Here is a 26,261-nt window from a genome sequence, read left to right as displayed (position 1 = left end):
CTTGTCTGCCAGAGTAAAGTGCGGTCCTGAGGAGAAATAAAAGCCTCATTTAAACTTGAGCGCTGGCACGCCAGGGCTGTATTCTGGCCCCATTGTTGTTCATTTAATACATAAATACCAAACAGCTCCTCTTCCATTCCTGCTCTCTTACAGGTGGGTGATGCAGTTCTTTTGACCCCCCCCCCGTCTGCTTGGGTGAATCTGTAACAATCTTCGATAATTTTATGTCCAATTTTTTTTTAACATCTTTATTGTAAATGATTCCATCCAAAATGACAGTTATGCAATACATTTTCAAACCTACTAGTCCATGCACACAGATAAAGCACCATTTATAACTATATGTCCAATCTTGACTTGGGTATTTACTCCTCCATGTCCCAGATCATGGCCTGTGTCAAGAATGTAACTAACATGCGCACAATTATTATCAAAGAAAATAGGCTATAGAAAACATCTAACTTCTCATACCTAGGGGTAACTTTTGACTCTAACCTAAATTGGCAGATTAACAACTCGGTAAGAAAAAAGAAACTATTGCAATTTGTGGGTCCCTCTAACTTAATCCTCTTTTTCAGTGGAAAACTGATTTTTGCCCTTTTTTAAACATTTATAAAAGTCAGTGAAACCCTGTTATGGAGCAAAGATTTGGGGTACTCAAATGTTTCTTCCTTGCAATTCGAAGAATTTTTTTTTTGTCTGTGCCTGCTTTCCATTCCTCAAATTGATCAAATGTTCTGATTTATGAGGATTATGTCGCGCCGCGGCGGCCCGCGGCGACTCCTGGCCGGTCCGCGGTGGGAGCCGCGGCCCGTGTTGGGGGTCGCGGAGCCTGCGGCGGCCCTTTTTTTCCGGCCGTGCACCGCGGTGGGAACCGCAGCCCGTGTTAGGGGTCGCGGGGCCCGCGGCAGCCCTTTTCTAAGGCCGCGCACAGCGCGCGACGCAGGAGTTGTCGTGGGGTGTCTGCGCCCCCCCCAGCATCACAAACTTACCGGGTGCCCCATTTCAGGGCCTTCCTTTCCCTTATGATTCCTGGAGCCATGCCTTCTCCTTCCCAGCACACCTTGCACCCCTCTTTTCCCTGCATGCATCTGTTCCCTTTTTACTATGGTGCCTTTTCCTATCTATTGCTATAGCCCCTTCCCAATCCAAAATGGTGGTGTTACTTCTTCCTGTCTATCACTTCCTGTCTAGGGGTATATAAGGGGAATCAATTCTTCTTCTCATTGCGTTGCAACACTTCTGCTGTGGTGGTCACGCTCCGGCTGGCTTCGCTTGGACTCCAGTTGTTCCTGTTTTTTCCTCTGCTTTCCAGTATTTCCAGACTTCTGAGTGCTAATTTATTGTGTCCTCCTTCTGTTCCAGGGAGTTCCTGTTGGAGGTTTTTTCCCCTTGGGGTTTTTCCTCTGGGACTCCTTCTGGAGGGCACGGACTGTGGTGGCGTACTATTGTCAACAGCACCGTGGCTACCGGAATGGGTCGCCCCTACCTCGGTCAGAGTAGGACTTGCAGAAACCGGGGCCGCACACCATCCCTCTCTGATACAGACGATAAGCCAAGGGTGAATCGTGACAGAATCGAGTTTACAGTATATTGAGGGCATAGCCACTGTTAACCCCTTGTGATGATATGGCTTTCAATTTAGACCAATGAATGTGCAATTTTTAATCACCAGGTTATTAAGGATTGCCTGCTCAGAAATCGCTGTCGTAACATTAAGGCCCATATTCATACTTTTTTTGCGCTGCATTTGCGTCACTTTTTGACACAAAAGCGGCGCAAACTTACAAGATACAATTATATTTTGTACGTTTGCACCGCTTTTGCGTAAAAAAATGATGCAAATGCGGTGCAAAAAAAGTATAAATAAGGCCGTAAGTGGTTATATGTCGGACAGCGTTGCATACATGTAGGCAAAAAATAACTTTTTGATAACCCATCCATCATTTGTAAGTGGGACAAAGCCAGGGTCAATAGCACTTTCTTGGCTTTGAGACCGTCCGAGTGTGAAAAAGTAGCACTCAACAAGCTAGGGTATGCAGTGATATTGTGCTTAAGACCGCATTATTTATGGGGCCTTAGCTTTTATGCAGTATTGGTGTTTGAGAACAGGCTCTTTTCTTCAGGTTTCAGACAGGCACAATTCGAGGTTTGTTTTGTCTTCCGCATAGTCTGTGTGCTTATGATAGCATCGGCATCTGTCCTTGTGATTCTCTTCTAAACAGACTTTGTTGCGCTTACCCTTTTTCTTAATTTTATAAATAGTATTGCAGGAGGAAATTTTAGAAGGTGTATTTTAGCTTTCCAATTGTTTACAGTCACTCATCGATGATTCTACTGTAATAGGGTGTTTTCTCAAGTATATGATGTGAAGCCACAACTCTGTGTGTAATTTGTAGTGACCATGATGTTTATTTTATTCTACTGTATCTGTACTTTTGTGATTCTATTCTAGACGCTATAATTGAATAAAGCTTTTTGATTTAATTTGATCTGAGGACCCTGTCCGCCAAACGCTCTGTTCGCTTGCCTCATTTAGAGTCGGGCTGACCATAGATATTACGTGAACAGAGCCCTGTTGGCTTTGTCGATTGAATACTTCCTCTGATGGCCCACAGGAGTAGGAGCAATCAGAGGAAGAATTTTATATCATCTGCTTTATTTAGGGTGGATGATGTAAAGGCTTGTTTTTGTCTATCACTGTTAGGAAAGACCTGTTGATAAGAGGCTGGAAAACAAATCAATAATGATCCCCACACACTGCAGAACATTATCAGAGTTTGAGAATCTTTAGATTTTTACTTTTCAAAAACAAACCCCCACTTTGGGAGTTTGTTTTTGAAAAACAACAAACGTTTGAACAGTTTGATGGCTGGCCAAAATGTTTGATGGTAGGTTGTATGATGGAACCACGCATGTGGCAATCATGCATGCCTGAACAACGCAGTCAGAACAAGAACTGCGTTATTTCCACGCATGCCTTTACCACGCATGCCTTTACAACGATTTTTCATTGTAAAGGCATGTGTGGAAACGGCATGCATGGTAGTCGCATGCCACCCCCCACCCTAAAAACAGTAGTACCCTGACCCTCCCACCCTTAAAAACTACCCTGATACTCCACCCAGCCTGAGCCCTAAAACCGACCCCACCTCAAAAATAAAACAACCCAACCCCTAAAAACAAAATTTCCCTGACCCCTCCACCGCAGCTCTAAAAACAGAAGTACCCCCCACCATTAAAAACTACCCCGATACACCCCCACCCACCCTGAGCCCTAAAACCGACCCCCAAAAATCAAACTACCCAACCCCTAAAACAAAATTACCCCAACCGCCCACCCCTGCCCCTAAAAACTCGAACCCACAACTGGCCAAAAATACGAAATTACCCCAACCCTCCTACCCCACCCCTAAAAACCCAACCCTCCCACCCGCCCTAAATGCAAAATAACCCTGACTCCCCATCCCTAAAAACCCACCCCACCCTAAATGCAAAATTACCCCGACCCACCCACCTCCACCCCTAGTAACCCGCCCCCCTCCCGTCCTAAATACAAAATTACCCCAAACCCCCACCCCTAAAAACCCAACCCCCCACCCTAAATACAAAATTACCCTGACCCCCACCCCTAAAACCCGACCCCCCAACCCACCCATAAAAACAAAATATCCCCCGACCTCCCAGCCTGCCCTAAAAACCATATACAGACCCCCCATCGACACACCTTAAAAAAAAAACTAACCTCCCCCAACCCCTTCACCCCGCCCCTAAAAACTACCGCCAACCCTGCCCCAGCCCCAGCTGACCTGACCGCGTCCTCTCCCGATGGATCTTCCTTTTTCTCTGCCTTAACCACGCATGTGCGTTGTTCAGCACATGCATGGTTAAGGCAGAGAAAAAGGCCTGCTTTGTTCAGGCAAGCATCGTTCCGCTTGCGTAAGCAACGCAGGCGTGGTTCAGAACGCGTTGTTCCGGGTCTGCTATGACATCAGTTCCTGTCAATGTAAAAGGTTTTTCACAGGGCCAGCAGACAACCCTAAATTTGGCAGGGGGTGGTCCTTTGAGATGGTGGAGGTATTGTGCTGTGCCAACCCACTGCAATAAAGTCCATGTTCCAAAATCTAAATCAAGCCCTTGGTCTGAGATGATCTGCCCAAAGCTAGTAATTTTAGGTTAGTGCAACTCATTCTTGTGTGACTGTGTTAACAAAGAAACCTTGGCTTTGGCAGAGCAACGCTCAACATAAGCAGAAGCTGAAAGAGAATACTAGGTGCCCTATTGTATATTAATGTTTTTACATGGAGGAAAGTTGCTATATTGTCACAGAACTAATACACCACTGTATTGTGCTTTAAAAAATCTTTAAAACTGATTAATATGTATATTGTGTTGTATGTGAAAAAAGAGTTCTAAACTGAGTGCCTACAAAAACCGTGTTTGTCAAGCATAGAAAATATACACCTCAGCACTTACAACAGTGCTGGGACCAAGGTCTAATCTCACACTTCGCATGTCCTGGCAAAACTGCCATGGTGACTGGTGGCAGCCAGAATACAAGTTATATTCACTCACTCACGCATAAATTCCTGTAAGATGAAGATCCCAAATAATTAACTAACACTGTAATGATCAACTTCCATGAACTGTATGCCCAGAAAGCAGCAAGACACTGACAACATCCACATCATCTGAATGCAAAATGGCAGAAAAAGCCTTCATTTGTGTACCACAACAGCAACAACGGAAAGGTTTCCTCTCCTCACTGCTCCACATCCAAACAAAGGAGACACATAGATAGCACTCGACTCGTGACAGATACTCAGAACACACCAAATGCAGCAGTGTGTGCGGAACACAAATGACCACATTTTATTCCACATTAAATCCAACTATGTGACAAAAACGAGCACAATTTATTATTCCTGTAAATCGTGGAGAGCATCTAATTTACTAAACAATGTTTGAGAGTCAATGTAAGTGAGCCAAATCCACAAACATCTGACTTGGCTCCAATACCATTTTATGTAGGGAAAAAAAGTGTTATGGAACTATTGACGTCTAATTGATTCCAAGAATGAGAATGGCTAATTCTGGCAACGGTGACCTACAACCTGGAAGTGATTGTTGCACGACCACTGTTGAAAGAAGTGCTCACTTAAACAGTCAGTGTGCCCACAATGGAGTCCTGGCACCACCCCAATTTGGTGAAGCATCCTAATCACTATGCAGCATGGGCAGAACTAGTATCAAACTGCCCAAAGGATGTAAAGCTTTTTTCAACCAGGGACTACAATCTTGCACATGCTACCACCACATTTCCAATCCCTGAAACTCTCTAGAAAGAAGGCCTGGACCACTCTACTACTATATAACCTGTCGGAACATAAACTGTCTTCAACCACATGATCATGCCAAGGCCAGCATACATTACATCCCCAAAAAGAGGAAGAACCTTCTTCTAAGGGACCGCTGCTACTACCAGGGTTCAGATGAAAGGAAAAGGCCTTTCCTATGTAATAGTCTGATAATCCTTCTATGATGTGAGCAATATCATTCCCCATTTCTCTCAATTAAAGCATAAAGTTCTACATTTTGGCCCTCTATAACCTCATATATATTCTCTCAATAGCCTTAGTACTGTCTCTCATACTGGAGGAAAGCCTTTTGCGATCTCATGCGCGGAGCAAAGACCGCCTTACAACAACCTCACCAATTGGAGTGACACTTCTCTGCATGAACCTCCAGCATGACACTTCTGTCGGAAGTGAGAAAGAAAATTCTCCAACCTCGGACCTGAATCCTTGATCACCATACCACCACACCAGGGACAGCAGGAAAATGTTCACCTGAGTGAACCTCTGTATAGTTATTTCTCTAATTGGATGAAAATCCTTCTGCTACATGAACCCCTCTACCTAGTGCTTTATTTGTGCCTATGGTTGCCGATGTACATCACTGAAACGTATCTCTTGGGATGGGGACAATATTTAACATCCGCAGGAGGTGGTTCCAGTGAAACATTTCTGGCACACTGCTGCTCCCAGCCAATTCTATTTTTCCAAGTCCGCCCAGACCCAACCACCACATTCATAATTACATCTTCTGAGCATCCCATCACTGCACTTCAGTCCCCCCCAGTCCAGATTGTGTTGTAGAGCTGCGGGTGCTGTGTGTCTATTTCTTAAGTAAGTAGCCCGTGTTCAATTTGTGGTGATGCCTGTCTGTAGACCTACCGGCATTCAAGCTAAGTGAGCAGAAGTTCTGTGGCCCTCCTTTGGGTGACAGTCCTGCTGCTGAGCATTGCAAGTTCTGATCCTGCACTGGCAGTAGCTAACAACTGGCTTTGAATCGGGTCACCACCAGGCCCTATATTTATGTCCCTAGCTCAAGAATAAAAAAATATTGATCTTTTTTCGACAATGACTCTAAAAATCCTGTAGGACATTCTTTTCCACAAGCAGTTTTTTGGTAGTTTTGATTTTCATGCAACGTAATGACTCTCAAACAGAGCATACTGTGAATGGAGTTGGCTCGAGGAGTCTGGGTGATTTCAGATTCTGGGTGGGTGTTCATGAAGGGACACAATTGAGAGCTCTGGACCTGAGGCTGAAGGCTGTGCAATTTTTTCATAGTAACTCTCAGTGTCTCATTAAAGTGTTCAGTACATGCAGGCGTGCAGAGTGAAAAGATAGTGGCGATGAAGAAGGTAATGAAATGTGTGACATGTTGATAAATTTGAGAGAAGCGGATAGGAAGATAAAGGATGTGACTAACAAAGACAGACTTTGCAGAAGGAAGTTGAGAACAAAACTGATTGTGATACTCAGAAGACGGCTCCCGTTTCCAAATAATTCACAGTCTCATATTTTCAGAATTTAACCGTTTTGAAAGTATGAAAATATGGCACCCAGATACTGGTGAAGTGGCAAGTTGCTAGGATTTTAGTACGCATATTTTAGGCCCTGCTCCTAATTATATAGGCCGCACCTCTTGGAAAGTGTTTTATAATTGTGGTTCTTTGGATACACGTCTTTTAAATACACCCTTCACACGTTTTCCACCCTACATATATCACTGGTTTCTAGCCAGGGCCCTGTAACAGCACCGTCTTGACTATGGCATCACCAGCTCGTCAGTGTTCAGGCCAACGTTTGTAATTTTCGCAATATTAACACTCTCTCTGTACTAATGCCATTACACTTTACACTCTTGGTTGTATCACTGTTACTTATGTATCTATGACCAGGGCCACTGAAATTACGTGGCAGGTGTAGGAAAGTACCATCTTGCCTGGCATCTTACCCCCATATTTCACGTATGTATGTTGTTTTAGTGCTTGTGTCACTGGGACCCTGCCAGTCAGGGCCCCAGTGCTCATAGCATGTGCCCTGTATGTGTTCCCTGTGTGGTGCCTAACTGTATCACTGAGGCTCTGCTAACGAGAACCTCAGTGGTTATGCTCTCTCTGCTTTCCAAATTTGTCACTGCAGGCTAGTGACTAAATTTACCAAAATCATTGGCACACTGGTACACCCATATAATTCCCTTGTATATGGTACTTAGGTACCCAGGGTATTGGGGTTCCAGGAGATCCCTATGGGCTGCAGCATTTCTTTTGCCACCCATAGGGAGCTCAGACAATTCTTACACAGGCCTGCCACTACAGCCTGAGTGAAATAACGTCCACGTTATTTCACAGCCATTTTCCACTGCACATAAGTAACTTATAAGTCACCTATATGTCTAACCGTCACCTGGTGAAGGTTGGGTGCCAAGTTACTTAGTGTGTGGGCACCCTGGCACTAGCCAAGGTGCCCCCACATCGTTCAGGGCAAATTCCCCGGACTTTGTGAGTGTGGGGACACCATTACACACGTGTACTATACATAGGTCACTACCTATATATAGCGTCACAATGGTAACTCCGAACATGGCCATGTAACATGTCTAAGATCATGGAATTGTCACCCCAATACCATTCTGGTATTGGGGGGACAATTCCATGATCCCCCGGGTCTCTAGCACAGAACCCGGGTACTGCCAAACTGCCTTTCCGGGGTTTCCACTGCAGCTGATGCTGCTGCCAACCCCTCAGACAGGATTCTGCCCTCCTGGGGTCCAGGCAGCCCTGGCCCAGGAAGGCAGAACAAAGGATTTCCTCTGAGAGAGGGTGTTATACCCTCTCCCTTTGGAAATAGGTGTGAAGGGCTGGGGAGGAGTAGCCTCCCCCAGCCTCTAGAAATGCTTTGATGGGCATAGATGGTGCCCATCTCTGCATAGGCCAGTCTACACCGGTTCAGGGATCCCCCAGCCCTGTACTGGTGCGAAACTGGACAAAGGAAAGAGGAGTGACCATTCCCCTGACCAGTACCTCCCAGGGGAGGTGCCCAGAGCTCCTCCAGTGTGTCCCAGACCTCTGCCATCTTGGAAACAGAGGTGTTGGGGGCACACTGGACTGCTCTGAGTGGCGAGTGCCAGCAGGTGACGTCAGAGACTCCCTCTGATAGGCTCTTACCTCTCTTGGTAGCCAATCCTCCTTCCTTGGTAGCCAAACCTCCTTTTCTGGCTATTTAGGGTCTCTGCTTTGGGGAATTCTTCAGATAACGAATGCAAGAGCTCACCAGAGTTCCTCTGCATCTCCCTCTTCGATTTCTACCAAGGATCGACCGCTGACTGCTCCAGGACGCCTGCAAAACTGCAACAAAGTAGCAAGACGACTACCAGCAACATTGTAGTGCCTAATCCTGCCGGCTTTCTCGACTGTTTCCAGGTGGTGCATGCTCTGGGGGTAGCCTGCCTTCACCCACCCTGCACCAGAAGCTCCGAAGAAATCTCCCTTGGGTCGACGGAATCTTCCCCCTGCTAACGCAGGCACCAAAAGACTGCATCACCGGTCCTCTGGGTCCCCTCTCATCCTGACGAGCGTGGTCCCTGGAACACAGCAACTCTGTCCAAGTGACTCCCACAGTCCAGTGACACTTCAGTCCAAGTTTGGTGGAGGTAAGTCCTTGCCTCCCCACGCTAGACTGCAAACCTGTGTACTGCGTGATTTGCAGCTGCTCTGGCTTCTGTGCACTCTTCCAGGATTTCCTCATGCACAGCCTAGCCTGGGTCCCCAGCACTCCGTCCTGCAGTGCACAACCTGCTGAGTTGGCCTCCGAAGTCGTGGGACCCTCTTTTGTAACTCTGTATGGACTCCGGTTCACAAATCTTCCAAGTGCCTGTTCAGGTACTTCTACGGGTGCTGCCTGCTTCTGTGAGGGCTCTCTGAGTTGCTGAGTGCCCCCTCTGTCTCCTCCTCTAAATGGTGACATCCTGGTCCTTCCTGGCCCTCAGCAGCACCCAAAAACCTCTACTGCAACCCTTGCAGCTAGCAAGGCTTGTTTGGGGTATTTCTGCGTGGGAACACCTTTGCAAGCTACATCGTGACGTGGGACATCTTTCCTCCAAAGGAGAAGTTCCTAGTCCTCTTCTTTCTTGCAGAACTCCAAGCTTCTTCCATCCGGAGGCAGCTTCCTTGCACCTTCACCCGGGGTTTTCTGGGCTCCTGCCCCCCTGGACACTGTCGCAACTATTGGACTTGGTCCCCTTGCTTTGCAGGTCCTCAGGTCCAGGAATCCGTTTTCAGTGCACCGCTGGTGTTTGTGGTTCTTGCAGAATCCCCCTATCACGACGATTGTGCTCACTTGGGGTAGTAGGTGTACTTTACTCCTACTTTTCAGGGTCTTGGGGTGGGGTATCTTGGACACCCTGACTGTTTTCTTACAGTCCCAGCAACCCTCTACAAGCTCCCATAGGTCTGGGGTCCATTCGTGATTCGCATTCCACTTTTGGAGTATATGGTTTGTGTTGCCCCTAGACCTATGCTTGCCTATTGCAACCTATTGTAATTCTACACTGTTTGCATTACTTTTCTGACTCTTACTTACCTATTTTTGGTTTGTGTACATATAACTTGTGTATAGTACTTACCTTATTACTGAGGGTACTCACTGAGCTTCTTGTGGTATATTGTTATAAAAATAAAGTACCTTTATTTTTAGTAACTCTGTGTATTGTGTTTTCTTATGATATTGTGCATATGATATAAGTGGTATAGTAGGAGCTTTGCATGTCTCCTAGTTCAGACTAAGCTGCTTTGCCATTGCTACCTTCTATCAGCCTAAGCTGCTAGAAACACCTCTTCTACACTAATAAGGGATAACTGGACCTGGCACAAGGCGTAAGTACCTTTGGTACCCACTACAAGCCAGGCCAGCCTCCTACAGCAGGGGAGGGCCAAATTGTGTGGGAGGGATGAGCACACTATGTATCAGGAAAAGGCAAATTATGTGCCATAATGCAGCACATTTTGTGATAGTATTATTTCATTATTTTGTCATTTTTACACTTGTTAACACTGTCTGGCCATTGCCTGCACTTCACTAGTACCAGTTTAACACCTGAATATAATAATAAGAAAAAAAAGGATGACCAGTCAACCTTTACGAAGGGCCCTCCTCTCTGTGACAACACATGTCACTGTATTTTAGTAACGTTTGAAACATTTGCACTACAAACATTTATTTTTTAGTAAAAATCTGCAGACTGTGCGGCAAATGATGGATGATGTGGCAAATGCAGCAAAGCTATAATGGGTAATATGGCAAATGCGGCAAAGCTATAATTATACAAAAAACTCTGCAGTCTCACAATCGCATAATTCCAGTGGCCCTGCCTATGACGTCTGTGTTCAATGTGTCACCCTTTCATCCGCACGCTACTATGTGCCTATGCTAATACCATCTCTTCTGTCCCGCTGTATCAGTATTTTCTCTCTCACAATGTGATACTCTCTTCTCTGTGTCCATGGCTTCATACAGCCATGGGTGTCATGGTATCCATCTTGGAGGAGCACCTCCGCCAAAGCCATTATGGATGCTGTTCCCAGTCCTGGACTTTTGTGTATGAAGCTATTGCATTATGTGTGTTATAGTCTTATTTTGCTTCCATTTAACTCAGTACACTAACTCATCTGAAAACACTGATGTGTAAGTGAAAAGTTCAGGATTGGCAGACAGTGTCCATAATGATCCGTGGTGAGAAGGACACTATACATTAGTCCCTCGTTTATTTCGTTATCTTGCTCTCTTTTCTCCATCCAGTGCATCTGGGCAGCACTGTCTGTGCCTTGCCTATGTATCACTTTGTCATTTTAACCCAAGGCCCCTTTTTCATGATCCACGGTATTATACTCTCTTCTGCCCCACAATACTCTCTCTCCATCTTGTCTGTGCCGATGGCATCACATTTTTCCTGTACGTTTAATCGTGCTTCAAGTTGGCTGGTTCTGTCCAGTACTGAGTACCTGCAGGCTTTTAATTTTAAAGGGAAAGTACCTCAATTTCTTAGCAGAGTTGCAATACTTACAATAGAGTATTAACTGCAGTTCTTGGTAACAAACAGGTGCCTGTAGATAACGAGTACCTGTAATTCTATCTTTCACTGGCATTTAGCTTCTAAACCCCTGCTTTGTTCCAATGTCGTTCCTCTCTCCATTGCCCTCAAGCTAGTACGCTACCCTCCTTTTCCTGGTTATGACAAACTGCCTATCTTTGCTTGTGGTTTTCCTCCCTTCTTCTAACCCAAGTTATAACTTTCTCCTCTGTGGCATACCCAAAACCATATTTCATGTCCACCTCGTCTGTGTCTAACCCCAGACTCCTTTTTCAAGACACTTCCCACTTCTCTGTACCCCCCTGTTTTTGCCTGTTTTCTTATGCTACAGTCCTCTCCTCAGCCCTTTCCATTTCCGTAACCACACCATGAATGTACTGGCATATTTGAGTGTTGTTTCAGAGAAATGGGTGTTTTAGCAATTTTAATTGATAATTGGCTGTAACATGCTCTATTTTACCTCATTTTTTCTGAACCTCTGTAAACCTTCATGAGAAAGGTAGGCTTGCTCACTGCAATCTAGATTTGGATATTGTACATGCAGGAAGTAAGTTGTGCCAGTGGCGGAAGTGGACGTTGCTATTTGGGGAAGTGGGTGGTGCCAGTGTGAGAAGTGGGAGGAGCCAGTGGAAGAAATGGGCAGAGCCAGTGGAGAAAGTAGACAACAGCCTCCTAAGAAAAATGTTGGCCACCTGCACTTTTTTCTTTTTCTTTTTACACCTTAAAGCATTTCAACTAATTTTAGTAAAGAAAGTGTACAATGTTGTAATGTGTAAGTCTCGCATGCTCATGCCTATGAGATCTTGGAATTCGATAGCAGAATGTTTAGTGAAAATCAGGGGGTTGGAGTTTGAACAAGCACTGAACGTACTGTTGGTTTGACTGCGGTCTCTTGGATGCAATAAACTTTCTGGATTAAAACTTCAGCATAAGAGCAGTTACTATAAGAGAATTGGCGACGAGCCAGGAGGCCGCTTACTTGAACCAACATACCGCTGAAGCTACGCATTTCATTGGATTTCATTGGTTTGGATGACGGCTTCCTAGTTAATCGTCTCGGTGGTAGGACGGTCAGTATAGTAGTGTCTTCTGTGTCAGACGCAGCCTCAGTACACAGTGAGGAAAAGTAAGTGCATGGCTTTCTGTTCACGCTGAGTTTGTGAAATCTACAAAGCTAACTGCGTGTTTCCAACCACGCCTTCATAAGCAACATTCACAGAAGTGTTGTTTCAAGGCTCCGACAATACAAGGAAAGGTACGATTTGGTATTTCTTTTTCAACATTAGTATGCTCAGTTCTATTCGTCCATGTTATAAGTGATGAAGTTCATGATCATTAGTTCATCCAGCTACACAGATGTAATCCACTTCAAGTGCTGGTGACGAGAACACCCCAGTTAGTGTGTCTAAACTCGTGTTTGATGATTTTGGTGAAGCACATACCACGTACATAATTTTTAAAAAAAACATATAAAATGAGGGTGTGGTTGTGCATACAAATAGTATAATTCTTAAACATCTACAACCAGCTCAAACGTCTACAACCAGCTGCATTGAAAAGACTCACACTTATTATAGTGCAATGCAATTAGCAAACCCACCACCACCATTTTTAGAGACACCTGGAAACCCACCAATTGTTTGGAAAAATTGGTTTGATGCCTTCAAAAAGTACCTTGGAGCAATAGGTGCATCTTTTTTCCTCCCAGAAAGGAAGACGTTTTTACTGTTACACTCTTTAGGTTTTGAGTGGAGGTCTATTTTCAAACACCTACCACCTTTGGTAATAAATGAAAGGGAAGAAGTTGATGAGTATATTGAAACGGTTAAAAAACTGGAACTGAGGTTTGATGTTCAACCTAGCTTGGTGGTAATCAGGCTCAAGTTTTTCAAAAGAGAACAAAATACTGGAGAGGATGTTGATACGTATATATTAGCTCATGAAAACTGTCAGCTGATTGTCGATTTGAGACCTTTAGTGATCAATTAGTGAGAGATCAATTCATTGCTAAATGCATGGATAAAACAATTTAGCAAAAGCTACTCTTCATGAGTAATCCCTCGCTTGAAGAGACATTAAGGTTAGTAAAGAGTATAGAGACATTGACACAGTCTGTCAAGGATTTGGAGAGCAGGTCAACAGAAACTATAGGAATAGTGAAATCTCAAGAAGAAAAGACATTGAAGTTGACTAAATAGTCTACTAAGCATTTCTTTAGGCAAACAAATATATGTTTTAGATGTGGTAATACAAACCATTTTAAGAGCAATAGAGGATGTCCAGCTAGGAATGTTATATGTAGAAAGGACTAATAAATGGGACATTTTGCCAAAGTGTGCCAGAGTGGCACAATCAGCATTGGCACATTTCAGAATTCAGGCAGGCACACAAATGGCACTGGTGTAGCTAATGTTACAGATGTAATTGTGTATGAGGTTGCTAAAATCCAAGAGGAATTGAGAGACATGGTGATGATTGTTACTGATGGTCAAATAGTGAGTGGAGATCCTGCTAAGTGCATAGATTAATATGTTGAAATCGGCGTGGGTGACCAGGTTATCAAATTGCTAGTAGATTCAGGAGCTAGGATCACAATGATTACTCAAGAATTATTTAAGGTGGTTTGGGGAGTTAGATCCCTCAATGCACCAGGCAGAGCACTGAAAGATTGAATTAGCAGGATATTTTGAGGATGTACTTGAATTCAAAAGTCGAATTTTTTGGGGCAAAATGTACGTTGCAATAAAAGGATTAGATGTATTAGGTTGGTTTTATCAGGGCCTTTTTCAAATGGTATTGTGACTGGGTACCAAAGAGCAAGTATCTGTTGTGGAATCGGATGATTATAGTGATAATTTAAAGGAAGAGTTTCTACTAGATTTATCAGGGAATTTAGGCACCATTAAAGGTTTCACTCATCAAATAAAAGTAAAGGAGGGAGTCATTCCTGTCAAGCATAAATTAAGGAGCATACCATTCAGTGTGAGAGACAAGCTAGAGAAAGAATTAAAGGAAGTGAGCAAGAAAGGTATTCTTGAGCCAAGTGAATTATCTCTATGGTTGTCTCCCTTGGTGGTTGCCAGGAAGAAAAATGGTGACTTGAGAATTTGTGTTGATCTTCGCAGTGTGAACAAGCACATTTGGGTGGATTTCCACACTCTACCCAAAATAACGGAATTGTTAGCTACAATTGGAGAATCTAAATGGTTTTCTAAATTGAATTTAGCTGCAGAATATCATCAGGTCATTCAAGATCCTGTGTCGAGACATCTTACTGCTTTTGTTTCATCCATGGGTACCTTCCAGTATTGTAGAATGCCTTTTGTTTTGGTGTCAGCAGCTGCTATCTTTCAAAGGATAATGTCTCAACTGTTAAAAGACATTAAGGGTGTAGCTGTTTTTCAAGACGATGTTTTGATCCATGCAGGAGCTAGGGAGGAGCATGATCTTATTTTGAGAAAAGTGCTGAAAATCACGCAGGAGACACGGGTTGTTTTAAAAAATGAAAAGTGTCAGTTTTAAAAAAACAAAGTTGAGTACTTGGGTCATGTGGTGTCAGAACAGGGAGTTGAGCCTAAACCTGGGTTGGTCAAAGCTATTACTGATTCATCATCACCAATTGACGAGCCAGGGTTGAAATCCTTTATAGGGTAGTGTGAATTCTACTCTTGTTTCATGAATGATTATGGTTCGAAAACCAAACCTTTGACTAACATGTTAAGGAAAAAGTTTGCGTTTGAGTGGAAAGGAGATAGTTAGGAAGCATTTGACTGGGTCAAGTCCCAATTAGTGGGATCAAAATCCTAAAACTGTTTGATCCAAAAGTGTAATGTGTCATTACTGTAAATGGCAGTAGTTTTAGTGTGGGTGCCATTTTGACTCAAGTGAAGGAAGGTGTTGAAAATACCTTGGGTTAGTCACCAAGGGTTTTGAGAGGATCAGAAGTACATTTTTCAGTCATTGAAAAGGAGCTTTTGGCATGTTGGTGGGCTATTAGGAAATTCCATCCATAGGTCTGGGGCAACAAGTTTGTATTACGCACAGATCATAGCCCTCTGGTTTCCATTTTACCAGAAGACATTGTCAAAGAACAGACACCGCTTATTTCAAGATTGGCCACTACGTTATTGCAATACAATTTTGAAGTTCAATACATCTCCAGCAACAAGAATGTTAGAGCAGATTTTTTATCGAGGTTTCCAACTAATGAAGAACGTGGTATTGATGTAGAAGAAGATTAAGACGATGTTGAAAATTGTTTCATAGCAGCCATAGATTTAGAGGGTATGTGTGCTGTGAGCGAAAACGAGTGGAAGGAGGAATTGTCTAAGGACACGATTTTGACAAAGGTCATGAAATGTATAAGGTGTGGATGGCCTAAAGAAAGGAATGTACCAATTCAGAGACATTTGTAAAGGTGTCTGATGAAATGTCGGTTGAAGATGACATGCTGATGAGAGGTGGGAGGTTTGTACCCCCAGAAAGCATTAGACAAAGATTATTGCTGGTGTGCATGAAGGTCACCTAGGTAGAACATTAACAAAGCTTAGGTTCCGTGAAATGTTTTGGTGGCCTGCAATGGACCAATGTGCTGATGAATTTGTGAGTGAGTGTGTAATGTGCAACAGTTGTGAAAAAGGATTCTGAGTAAGAACTCCACCTTTACAACCTATTGAATTGCCTTCAAAACCATGGGAAAAAGTGGGAATTGGCATGATAGGTCCTTTCAGCATGTTACCTGCTTCATTAAAATTTGCTGTAGTTGTAATTGAGGATTACTCCAAATGGCCAGAAATTAGATTCATAAGTGATCCCCCAACAAAGAGTGCGATTGACTTTTTGAAGTATGTGTTTCTACATGAGGGTTTTCCATCATTCATTGTTTCTGACAATGGGGTGCAATTTGTAAGTCATGAATTTTAGATTTTTTTGCGGGAGGAAGATGTCAAGCACATCAATAGTTCACTTTTTTATCCACAAACAAATGGTCTTGTGGAACACATGAATCGTGTATTGGGGAATTGTGTACAATGGACTATTTCAAATAATTCAAACGTTCAAATTGCAGTACGATCCATGCTTTGGTTCCATTGCATCACTCTCCATTCGTCCACTAGGTTTTCCCCTTTCGAGTTTTTGTGTGGTAGGAAACCTTCTTCCAAAATCTGCCCTGGATGGATGCCCAAGTGGGTAAAACATAGTGAGTGGAAAGTGGTTGATGGAACAGTAAGACAAAATGTTCAAGAAGTGCAGTGCAAACAAAGTAATTTTTTTGATCAGTTTGTTCCCACCAGTTGGAAGTTGGTCATAAAATTAAAATTAAGATACCTATTCACAAAAGGAAAGGACAGAAAAAGCTTTCAGAGCCAATGATAATTGATAAAATATGTGGGAATGCTGTTAATATGCGAAATTGGTGGAATGTTGATAAAGTGGTCTAAGATAGTGATGTTGGAGTGGATGGTTCTATACATTCTCCTTCTCATCAAAACGATAACGTTTTTGGTGAAACTGTAGTCAACTCAAAAAGTGTAAACAAGTCCAATTAAGATTTGTATGTCTGTAGAAGAAGTAGGCAAAGGATTAAACATTTGAGATATCAGTGATATAAGGGCTTTCTTGTTATTAGTTTCCAGTTTTCAAAGTTTTAACTTTAGAATTGATATCTGAATGACTCATTTAATTTAAATGTATTCTTATATGAAATGCTGACTTATGATGTATTCCCTTATAAATTTTAGAATGGTTATTTGTTTGACTTGCTAATTTGAAAAGTATTCTGATATGAGATACTGTTTTATGAGGTGTCTCCCAGTTTGTTTCAGTTTTTGGTGTTAGTGTGTTTTTTTTTTTGTTTTTTTTTGTTTTTTGTTCTTTTTGTTTTTTTGGTTGTACCTATTGTACTAAATGCATTCTTACATTTGGAAAGTTATAGTTAAACTCAACAAATGTTTAGTCATATTTATGAGAGGAAAGGATAATGTAATGTGTAAGTTTTGTATGCTTGTGCCAATGAGAGATGGGAATTCGATAGCGGAATGTTGGGTGAAAATCAGGCAGTTGAAGCTTGAACAGGCACTGAGCACTCTGTTGATTTGACTGCGGTCTCTTGGATGCAATAAACTTTCTGGATTAAAACTTTGGCGTGAGAGCAGTTACTACAAATGTCCTGGCAGTTGTTCTTTTTTGTTTGTCACCTGTGTGGGTAAGGGGGGCAATAGCATGCTATTTGTATAACAACTTACAGTTTAAAAGTCGTGACTAAATGGAGCAGGAGAAGTCTGACGTTTCAATAGAGCTTTGCCGTAGCATCAAATTGGTTTTCATCAGCTGGGCATGCCCAGAGCAAATCAGGGACCAGGGCAAGCTCAGCAGCGTAAATCTCACAAGACTACAAAAGCAAACAGCAGATCCAGAAAAAACATCAAATGAAAGCTGTATAATGGTTGCTAAAATAATCAGGGAACCAGGTGAAAGGTGGAAGAATATGAAGAGTTTTGTTGTTGCATGCTCTTAGTCTCTCCTGGACTCTCCGTGATGTCCACCACAAAAGACGAACCACCACAAAATCCACAGTTGCTCTCTCACTGCACCTCTGATTGAAAAATAACTGTTCTTGTTTCCACACATGCCTGGCCCACTGTAAGAGTATACCTTCCTTGAGGGGACCAGCCTCTCCAACATCAAACTAAGTCCTAGATGGCTGTATGAACTGAGCTGGACTACCACAACACTCTTTAATCTGGAATCTCCAAACAACTACTACACAGACTCCAGACCATCAAGAACATTGCTGCAAGACTCATACGCAACCTTCCATGCTGCACCCACATCACAAAACACCGAAGGAAGCTTCCCTGACTCCACATAAAACAAGTGCAATCAATTCAAACTTCTCACGCACACATTCAAAGCCCTACACAATACAGGAGCAGGACTCCTGAACAGCTGCATACACTTCCAGCAACTCACCAGACACCTATGATCTGCCTCCCTCTCTCTCGCACATGTTCCCTGAAAGCGCAAAAGCAAAACTGGAGGTCGCTCATTCGCCTACATCGCAACCAAGACATGGAGCGACCTCCTTCCACACATCAGAGCCTCCTTTTCAAGTCTGGAGTTCTGCAAGAAGCCGAAGATGTGGCTCTTTGTATAAGCACTTTTGGGACCAGACACTTATACACCTGCCAAAGCACCCGGATACCCTCCTGGGTGATTAGTGCACTGTATAAGTCAATATAACATAACATAACAAATTAATATACCTTCCTCGAGGGGACCGGACACTCCCACCTTAGACTAGATCCTGGGCTGCTTCTTCACCGGGCTCCGACCGCTGTACCACTACGTTTCTGATTGTGACTTGTGACCTCAGGTCAAAAACTGATAACTAGATTTCCAACTGGAGGTAAAACCTTCCTCTATGCCGTCATCTTTGCTCCTTTATGAACACATCTCCCAGGAGAGGCAGAACCTTCCCTTTCCTCACAGACCGCTCAGTCATCTCATCTGTGGTCTCACACCCAGAGCCGAGACTGCGCTGTCACTAAACCTCTGACTAGCAGCAGACCCAGGGCTCCACATTTATTTGTGACCTCCGAGCCAATTACACAAGATGAAAATATATACATTTAGAAACGTCTAAGTTCTGATAAGTAGCTATTCAAATGAATCACAACATTCAACATCGTTTAACAATTTAACTGTTTGCACAAATCAAATTACAAATCTGAAAGCCACTAGCCAAATCTGCTGCTATCAGCATCCCCACTCATCTCTCCCTTCCTGTTGCGCCAATCAGCTCTCTCCTCCAATCTCTTGTCGCGTCCCTCCCCATCCTTTGGCCCCATCCATGCTATCACTCCTGTCCAGCCCTTGACAACATCCATACACCGACCCTGATTTGCTGCCGCCTTATCCACTTGGACTCACCCTGCGTCCTCTCTCACACCTGCTCCGCCAACACAACATCCAGAAGGCCTCTCTCTAGCCTCCGTTCTTTAAATCACACTGAAAAGCAGGAGTTGCCATTTACTGCAATTTGTTTTTTAAAATAGAAGGCTTACAGAATCAATACTTTTCTGAATCTTTAGCCTCTCCTTTTTTTGTGATAGCATGGTCTCCATGTTCTACTTTTAATGGTGAACTCAGTTCATCTATATATGGCTTCCGTTCCCCAGCTGACTGCTTCAGAGCACTGTGAAAAATAAACATTGGACATTATCCCATGCACTGCAATCTGAATACACAATTACTTACATTTCAGGAGAAAGAATGACCCTACGACCATAAATTCAAAGCATGACAGCACAAGACACACTGATGATACATGATGGATATTCGCGAATGTTTAAATGTTACCCCATGGGGAGTCTTTCATACCTCTCTCTCTCTTCTTGCCCTAAAGCTAACGAAAACATCACACACACATCACACTGTAGAAGCTACTTCTATAAATACCTGTCATTGCACTTCTCGTGTTGCTTTCTCTGTTAGTCACATGTATGTCAGAAAAAAAATACCCTTAAGTCAAGTGTTATTGACCTCAATCACTTGCTCTTGTGTAGGTGAAACAAACACAGGGCCAAGTTTAGCAAGGATTTGCATCAGTGCAGTGTCACAAAACGTGAGCAAATCGGTTCAAGCCTCGAGTGTAGATTTAATCTTTGAAAATGTTCTAATAGTGGTCGTAAAGTAACACAAAGTAGCACTTTCTATCAGGGGGCTCTCTCATAGATGTTGCAGCAACCAGCCCTGGATTGTAGACCAGAGATTTGCACCAAAAATGTATGCCTCATCAAGGCTGGCGTAAAATTTAAGAAGAGTTTTCCTTTCTCAAAACTTTTCGAACTTTGCATGTGGCTGCACTGCCGCTCACATACAGAGTTAAAAGGGGGAAACATCCTTTATCACGACATTTTTTTTACGAAAGTCGTGGTTAACGAAAGCGCAACAATGCTTTTTTTAACCACGACTCCGTTATTTTGTGCCTTAACTACGTATGTTCTGAACAACGAACATGCGTGGTTAAGGTACAAAGAAGGGAGTTGGCGAAGGAGGACGACGCAGGTGGCAAGGGGTCGACTAAGGTAAGAGGGGGGTTTTAGGTTTTGGGGAGGGGGTGGGGGGGCGGGGGGTCAGGGGGTTTTAGGTTTTGGGGTGGGGTTGGGGGGTGTGGCGTTTTTGGTTTTGGGGAGGGGGTGGGGGGGTCAGGGGGTTTTAGGTTTTGGGGTGGGGTTGGGGGGTGGGGCGTTTTTGGTTTTGGGGAGGGGGGTGGGGGGTCAGGGGGTTTTAGGTTTTGGGTTGGGGGGTGGGCTTTTTGGTTTTAAGGAGGGGGTGGGGGGTCAGGGGGTTTTAGGTTTTGGGGTGGGGTTGGGGGGGTGGGGCTTTTTTGGTTTTGGGGAGGGGGTGGGGGTCAGGGGGTTTTAGGTTTTGGGGCGGGGTTGGGGGGGTGGGGCGTTTTTGGGGAGGGGGTGGGGGTCAGGGGGTTTTAGGTTTTGGGGGCAGGGTGGGGGGTGGGGCGTTTTTGGTTTTGGGGAGGGGTGGGGGGTCAGGGGGTTTTAGGTTTTGGGGTGGGGTTGGGGGGGTGGGGCGTTTTTGGTTTTGGGGAGGGGGTGGGGGGTTCGGGGGTTTTAGGTTTTGGGGCGGGTTGGAGGGGTGGGGCGTTTTTGGTTTTGGGGAGGGGGGGTCAGGGGCTTTTAGGTTTTGGGGTGGGGTGGGGCGTTTTTGGTTTTGGGGAGGGGGTGGGGGGTCAGGGGGTTTGGGGGCGGGGTTGGGGGGTGGGGCGTTTTTGATTTTGGGGAGGGGGTGGGGGCTCAGGGGGTTTTAGGTTTTGGGGTGGGGTTGGGGGGTGGGGCGTTTTTGGTTTTTATGGAGGGGTGGGGGGTCAGGGTGTTTTAGGTTTTGGGGTGGGATTGGGGGGGTGAGGTGAGGGATGTAGGGTGAATGGTGCCTATTAGTAATGCTTTTATCAGGGATGCCTTTACAACGAAATATCGTTGTTAAGGCATTCGTGGTAAAACCATTAGTAGTAAGAACGAGGTCGGTGTTGCGACCTCGTTGTTAAGGCACTAGATGTTTTGAAAGTCGGTGTTCCGTCGTACAACCGTTAAAAGGGTTTTAACTATATGTAAACCTAGACACACAGACACACATTGCACTAGTGCAAGGGTGTGTGTATGGTGCATCAGCCTTAAGGCCCATATTTATACTTTTTTAGCGCCTCATTTGTGCCACTCTTTGACGCAAAAGCGGCGCAAACTTACAAAATACAATTGTATTTTGTAAGTTTGCAACGCTTTTGCGTCAAAAAGCGGCGCAAATGCGGTGCTAAAAAAAGTATAAATATGGGCCTAAGTGTGCCAGTGTCGGGGTGAGATAAAGCGAAAGACCAAGATCTGAATAGGCACTGCCCTGTTCTGCTCTCTCTTTCGGGCAACACAGCACATCGACTCTGGCTGCTGCTCTGCATGACTGTTTAGTACAGGTGCCCCACAAAGAGCCTGGGATGGAGCAAGAAATTGAGAGGGCAGTCACCAGGACCACCAGGACAACGAAAACCCAGCGCCAGAGGCTTTTTAAGGACATTGGCTCCCAAAACAGAGGCAGACGGAGCAGGCTGCCGCTCTGGCATTTCCGCAGTAGGCTGCACGCTGCTCTCAGAGCCGGATGGGCAGTAGCATAACAAAGGCCCCCGATGTGCGGGGGGCGAGCTCCAGGGGCCCACTCAGCACAGTCCCTGGCCTGAGAGCTTCTGTGTAAGTCCGGAGGGGCCTCCGTGTACTGTGTTGGGGGGGTCACGTTTTGTCATACCACAGAGGATGGGCTGCCATGTACAACCATGGCCCCTTTCCAGGTGCAGCACTCTGCCCGACGCTGCAGAAGGGACATTTTTTGTCAGAGCTGATTTAAGCTTCCAGTCGGGCTTTGGGCTAGCGCTTACATTCCTGTCTTGCTACAATTTATGCTGGAGACAAGCTCTTACCTAGAGCCAAGAGTGCTGTATCACTCCATCCCCGCTGGACGGTAAAACATCCCGGCCTCAGATATAAATCCTTGACTTTGCGAATACCACGTCACTGGTCCATCTTTGCGAGAACTAGGACATATTCTGAGCTCCACAAAAACTGACATCTCACATGTTCTTTCGGATCCTCTGACTCGCACCCGCGTGCTGCAGAGTAACAAGTCCCCACATCCTGTAAGCACCAAATACAGAAGTGTTCCCAAGCTGCGAGAACTAGAAAACAAACGAGGCGCTTTCGGGAGGCGACCGACTCCCGCTGTCTCTACCCTGCACCTCCTGGCGCTACACGAGATGTTCATGGAGCCAGCCCTTTACATGCAAATGCTGGAGTGCAGATACTCACTATTTAGATCACCTGAGAAGTGCCGGAACTCTCCCATTGAATGTATGCAGCCGTGCTGAGAAGTGCAGGTAATTTCCTTTTCGAATTAAAGAAGTGCATGTACTAAATACCGGACCCTTTAAAGCACTGCATAGAACCGTCGTCACACGGTGCTGTGCGATGAGACATAGGGGTGGAGGAACCCTATCTCTGGGAAGCAACCCCTACACTCTCTCCGCGAATTCAGTTTATCATTCCCTCACAACATGTATCTCCTGCAGTCTGCCGAGACGCGCCTTCTGCGCGAGGCACAGATTTTGAGCCCACAGTAGGTCTGACAAGCAGTGTTGTAAAGTTGGCCCATTATCCCACCACCTCAGTACTTAAATCACAGCGCCACAAGGCTGACAGCAAGCACGCGAAGCTATACAAACTGTGCCAAACTCGCTGTACATCAGTGCATACATTATTATGTTATAAAACCATAGAAATACATTTTAGTACAGTATTCGCAAAAGTGTATGGGGAAAACCAAAACGTTAGGGGTGAAATTGGCTTCAGTGGTTCCTCCCTCCAAGCCATGTAGCGCCTAGAGGCGATAAAGTTCGCAGTCTGTTTAACTAGTGGAAGAGAGAGTCGGGAGTACAGTGCACCACGCTGGGATAAAACGATTAGAAATATTAACTGACATATTTCATTCGCCATGGCCCAAACACACAAGCAGCCTCCGAGGCGCTGCAAATTTGTGATGAAAGGTTTTCTACGGTGAGGAAGGGGGGTGCTCGACTCCATATAATAATTCTGGGTGCTAGTAAGGTGCTTCGTGTCATCGTGTCTGTCTCGCTGTGCGGGTGGGGCCCAGAACTTGGGGCAGGAGAGGGGGTACGACATGGCACCCACTGGTTGGGGCTCGGGGTAGCTGGCACAGAGGCCCAATACACACACGAATGGGGTGTAGGTAGAGATTACACTGCACTAAGAGAGTTTTGCTGGGTGGGGAGGCAGTGAAACTATCACTCCCGGGTGAAGGGATGTGGTCAGTGGGCACGGGTAAGAGGGGAAGCGCCCACTTTAAGACCATCCCTGACAGAGAAAGTACTAGTTTCACAGCGTGGTTGGCTACGGTCTAGGAGGCGACCGAATGAGTCTTACCTTACGAATAAAGCACTGCGGGTCGCGTCCTCCGTGCCGTGTCGTTTCTGGAGCTACAATCCGCGTCCAGGGGGGAACTAGGATCTCCGTGCTTCGGGGCTCCAGGGGTCCTACAGTTCGGGTACCCAGGGGCCCAGCGACCCAGGGAGGCAGCTGGGGTTGGGAGACTGACAAATATCCGGGGGTCTTCAGCGCAGACCTGTGGCTTCAGGTGTCCTGGGGATCTATCTCAGTGCTGTGATCTGGGCATCTAGGGGTGCCCGGTGGTGTGACCTGCGGGTCCAGGGTGCTGTGATCTGGGGTGAGTCCTGTGATTAGAGATACTGAGCGGAGCTGGGGCTATGTTGATCCTCTGTGGCCTTCTCCGGGGTGGGGGTCCCGGGTGCGCGCCCCCTCCTGGGGTCAGTCCAAACTCCGGGGCGAAGGGCCGGTTCGCGAGCACACCCCTAAGCCCGGGTTCCGCGCATCTGACACACACAGGGGATGGCAGGTCCGGGCAGCTGGGATGAGCCCGCCCCCGGGGTGGGAGGGCCGGGGCTGAGGGGACAAAAGAGGCAGTGATGGGGCTGCTGCTGCCGCCGGCCTCGGCACAGGGAGGGACCTCACCACAAACACCGACTTCATATATCTGCTCCACCCTGGCTCGCCACTAACACTGGCTCCGGACATTACACAGAGCAGGCTAGCGCCTCAAGACGCACACACAGAGATACATGGGCACCGGCTATTCTGGGGTACAGGAAGGGCCCTCCCGAGGGGGTAGCTGGGGCCCCGACCGCAGGCTGCGGGACTGACGCCATGGGTGCCAGATGTGACTCGGAGAGTGTGTGTGTGTGGGGGGGGGGGGGGGCAAGTGGGGAGTGGGGAGGCTTTCTGTGGATGGGTCTGCGCTTGCTGTCCCAGCGCCACATGCCCAAGCGCTAGGCTAGCTAGCCTTTAATCCTTCAGAGGCCGATAACAGGAGTTATTCCAGCTATGATTACAATAATTACAGCTATGACTGAATCGCTCAAAGACAATTCATTTAGTGATAGCATGACATCCCAACCGAATCGCCACAGGGCGCTTCCTAATCGATCGCACTATATAACCTCGCACCTTGTCAACCATGCAGAAGGAAAGGAGTAAGCATATTAGAGTACTATCTAAAGGCGCTTCGAGACTTTATGGGGGTCCTGCAGGAGCTGGAGGGCGAAGAATTCAGAAACGGCCGGGGCGAAACCACCGGTCACAGGAAGTCACACTCTCTATTCCAAAAAGGGCGTCTTATCCCTGCCCAGTAACTCAACAGTCTCTCCTCCACCCCCGTCGCTCCCACAACCGCTGCCTCTCTTCTAGTGAAGTAGCCCTACCCTCCTCCATCAAAATACCACTGGAGAATAACGCGCCAGGACTCGCCCTCGACCACTGCTTCTGTGCGCTATGCAGAGCAGACAGGATGTCAGTGTCCACTCTGCTTACCCGGACCCCCTTCAGTGTTCAAACTACTATAAAACAAGGGTTCTCGGGCATACACGATCGAGTCAGGTCTGGTCGACTACGAATGGTCCATTCACAACTCGGACTTACAGCATAAATACACGAGGAAGAAAAACGTTAATTTATAAAAGTTCTTCACAGCTTCAAAGGGTCAAACAGGGTTACAGGTTAGCACTGTACAGTTTAAGCAACATTTGTGTAGCAGCATTTAGGGGACCGACAGGGTCTGGCTAAGAGGAGCGTTTATTATGTTTCTAGGGAACAGACAGACATCATGCATAAAGCAGGGCTGTTCCCACTGAAAACATACAAAGAGACAGAGGGGCACTATGTAATGGCAATCACTGATGTCTTTTCACAAATGTCCTAGCCAGAAGTAGCTGTCAAAGTGCTGAGGGCTGACGGAAGGGTTCAAATAACCCTCAAAATCCATTGCTGACAAAGGATCACTCTGTGGGAAGTTTCACCCCTTTAGGGAGTCCAGTAGTGTGTTGGCAACCATGTATTTGATTGCATTTCAAAAGGTATAATTGAATATAACTGCAATAGTTGAATTGTTAAATGCATGCAGAGCTTCCAGTTTTAGGGAGTCATTGCAATGAAATATGTTTGTCATTCTGCGAGGCCCGATGAATATTGTTTACCTGAGGAGGGGGTTTGTAGTGTCGTCACCGGTACTGGACTGCACCACTACGCGGATGCGGAAGTGGTGAGTGTGGTATTACCCCTACCAGGATGGACCGTAGCGTGACAAGGAGTGGGAGGGGATAAATAGAGGGCAGAAAGGACGCGAAAGGGAGTGCGAGTGTATGAGTGGAATAAACGAGTTGCATGCCAACCACA

General features: G+C 45.6%; 1 protein-coding gene and 1 long non-coding RNA gene across 23 annotated transcripts in view; one reads left to right on the top strand and one right to left on the bottom strand.

Annotated features, from left to right (window-relative positions):
• PHLDB1 (pleckstrin homology like domain family B member 1) overlaps positions 1-24,415 on the bottom strand; it is a 397,027-nt gene extending 372,612 nt beyond the window's left edge. For 7 of the 22 annotated variants that reach the window (XM_069224761.1, XM_069224762.1, XM_069224759.1 and 4 more), the window contains exon 1: positions 23,940-24,414. The gene's annotated coding sequence lies outside the window, so the exon portion shown is untranslated. Of the gene's footprint in view, positions 1-19,505; positions 19,521-23,939 lie in introns of those variants that run through there. The other 15 variants (XM_069224763.1, XM_069224769.1, XM_069224775.1 and 12 more) reach the window with 5 other exon arrangements.
• The window catches only part of LOC138285164 (uncharacterized), a 154,308-nt gene continuing 150,700 nt past the window's right edge, over positions 22,654-26,261 (top strand). The window contains exon 1 of the long non-coding RNA XR_011201531.1: positions 22,654-22,876. This is a non-coding gene — a long non-coding RNA (uncharacterized lncRNA). The remainder of the gene's footprint in view (positions 22,877-26,261) is intronic.

The sequence above is a fragment of the Pleurodeles waltl genome, chromosome 3_1, assembly GCF_031143425.1.
Source record: "Pleurodeles waltl isolate 20211129_DDA chromosome 3_1, aPleWal1.hap1.20221129, whole genome shotgun sequence".
In the NCBI taxonomy this organism is placed as follows: domain Eukaryota; kingdom Metazoa; phylum Chordata; class Amphibia; order Caudata; family Salamandridae; genus Pleurodeles; species Pleurodeles waltl.
The sequence above is the reverse complement of the archived record's forward strand: the minus strand, read 5'-3'. Positions and strand labels throughout refer to the sequence as shown.